This window comes from Rutidosis leptorrhynchoides, chromosome 1, assembly GCF_046630445.1.
Source record: "Rutidosis leptorrhynchoides isolate AG116_Rl617_1_P2 chromosome 1, CSIRO_AGI_Rlap_v1, whole genome shotgun sequence".
Taxonomy (NCBI): domain Eukaryota; kingdom Viridiplantae; phylum Streptophyta; class Magnoliopsida; order Asterales; family Asteraceae; genus Rutidosis; species Rutidosis leptorrhynchoides.
Genome location: NC_092333.1, coordinates 728,014,260 through 728,017,119, shown reverse-complemented (window position 1 = coordinate 728,017,119; position 2,860 = coordinate 728,014,260).

Genomic DNA, 2,860 nt, shown 5'->3' with positions numbered 1-2,860 from the left:
TGTCCATTGACGCCTTTGGATAGTAAATTTTTACTCGAATTAGCAAATGGTAAATTAATTTCAGCAGATAATATATGTCGGAATCGAGAAATTAAACTGGTTAGCGAAACATTTAAGATTGATTTGATACCAGTAGAGTTAGGGAGTTTTGATGTGATAATCGGTATGGACTGGTTGAAAGAAGTGAAAGCAGAGATCGTTTGTTACGAAAATGCAATTCGCATTATACGAGAAAAAGGAAAACCCTTAATGGTGTATGGAGAAAAGGGCAACACGAAGCTACATCTTATTAGTAATTTGAAGGCACAAAAACTAATAAGAAAAGGTTGCTATGCTGTTCTAGCACACGTCAAGAAAGTACAAACTGAAGAAAAGAGCATCAATGATGTTCCCATTGCAAAAGAATTTCCCGATGTATTTCCGAAAGAATTACCGGGATTACCCCCACATCGATCCGTTGAATTTCAAATAGATCTTGTACCAGGAGCTGCACCAATAGCTCGTGCTCCTTACAGACTCGCACCCAGCCAGATGAAAGAACTGCAAAGCCAATTACAAGAACTTTTAGAGCGTGGTTTCATTCGACCAAGCACATCACCGTGGGGAGCTCCTGTTTTGTTTGTCAAGAAGAAAGATGGTACATTCAGGTTGTATCGACTACCGAGAGTTGAACAAACTTACCATCAAGAACCGCTACCCACTACCGAGAATCGATGACTTATTTGATCAACTACAAGGCTCGTCTGTTTATTCAAAGATTGACTTACGTTCCGGGTATCATCAAATGCGGGTGAAAGAAGATGATATTCCAAAGACTGCTTTCAGAACACGTTACGGTCATTACGAGTTTATGGTCATGCCGTTTGGTTTAACTAATGCACCAGCTGTGTTCATGGACCTTATGAACCGAGTGTGTGGACCATACCCTGACAAGTTTGTCATTGTTTTCATTGATGACATACTTATTTACTCAAAGAATGACCAAGAACACGGTGAACATTTGAGAAAGGTGTTAGAAGTATTGAGGAAGGAAGAATTGTACGCTAAGTTTTCAAAGTGTGCATTTTAGTTGGAAGAAGTTCAATTCCTAGGTCACATAGTGAACAAAGAAGGTATTAAGGTGGATCCGGCAAAGATAGAAACTGTTGAAAAGTGGGAAACCCCGAAAACTCCGAAACACATACGCCAGTTTTTAGGACTAGCTGGTTACTACAGAAGGTTCATCCAAGACTTTTCCAGAATAGCAAAACCCTTGACTGCATTAACGCATAAAGGGAAGAAATTTGAATGGAATGATGAACAAGAGAAAGCGTTTCAGTTATTGAAGAAAAAGCTAACTACGGCACCTATATTGTCATTGCCTGAAGGGAATGATGATTTTGTAATTTATTGTGACGCATCAAAGCAAGGTCTCGGTTGTGTATTAATGCAATGAACGAAGGTGATTGCTTATGCGTCTAGACAATTGAAGATTCACGAACAAAATTATACGACGCATGATTTGGAATTAGGCGCGGTTGTTTTTGCATTAAAGACTTGGAGGCACTACTTATATGGGGTCAAAAGTATTATATATACCGACCACAAAAGTCTTCAACACATATTTAATCAGAAACAACTGAATATGAAGCAGCGTAGGTGGATTGAATTGTTGAATGATTACGACTTTGAGATTCGTTACCACCCGGGGAAGGTAAATGTGGTAGCCGATGCCTTGAGCAGGAAGGATAGAGAACCCATTCGAGTAAAATCTATGAATATAATGATTCATAATAACCTTACTACTCAAATAAAGGAGGCGCAACAAGGAGTTTTAAAAGAGGGAAATTTAAAGGATGAAATACCCAAAGGATCGGAGAAGCATCTTAATATTCGGGAAGACGGAACCCGGTATAGGGCTGAAAGGATTTGGGTACCAAAATTTGGAGATATGAGAGAAATGGTACTTAGAGAAGCTCATAAAACCAGATACTCAATACATCCTGGAACGGGAAAGATGTACAAGGATCTCAAGAAACATTTTTGGTGGCCGGGTATGAAAGCCGATGTTGCTAAATATGTAGGAGAATGTTTGACGTGTTCTAAGGTCAAAGCTGAGCATCAGAAACCATCAGGTCTACTTCAACAACCCGAAATCCCGGAATGGAAATGGGAAAACATTACCATGGATTTCATCACTAAATTGCCAAGGACTGCAAGTGGGCACGACTGTATTTGAAGGAAGTCGTCTCCAGACATGGAATACCAATCTCTATTATCTCTGATAGGGATGGCAGATTTATTTCAAGATTCTGGCAGACATTACAGCAAGCATTAGGAACTCGTCTAGACATGAGTACTGCCTATCATCCACAAACTGATGGGCAGAGCTAAAGGACGATACAAACGCTTGAAGACATGCTACGAGCATGTGTTATTGATTTCGGAAACAGTTGGGATCGACATCTACCGTTAGCAGAATTTTCCTACAACAACAGCTACCATTCAAGCATTGAGATGGCGCCATTTGAAGCACTTTATGGTAGAAAGTGCAGGTCTCCAATTTGTTGGAGTGAAGTGGGGGATAGACAGATTACGGGTCCGGAGATTATACAAGAAACTACCGAGAAGATCATCCAAATTCAACAACGGTTGAAAACCGCCCAAAGTCGACAAAAGAGCTACGCTGACATTAAAAGAAAAGATATGGAATTTGAAATTGGAGAGATGGTCATGCTTAAAGTTGCACCTTGGAAAGGCGTTGTTCGATTTGGTAAATGAGGGAAATTAAATCCAAGGTATATTGGACCATTCAAGATTATTGATCGTGTCGGACCAGTAGCTTACCGACTTGAGTTACCTCAACAACTCGCGACTGTAC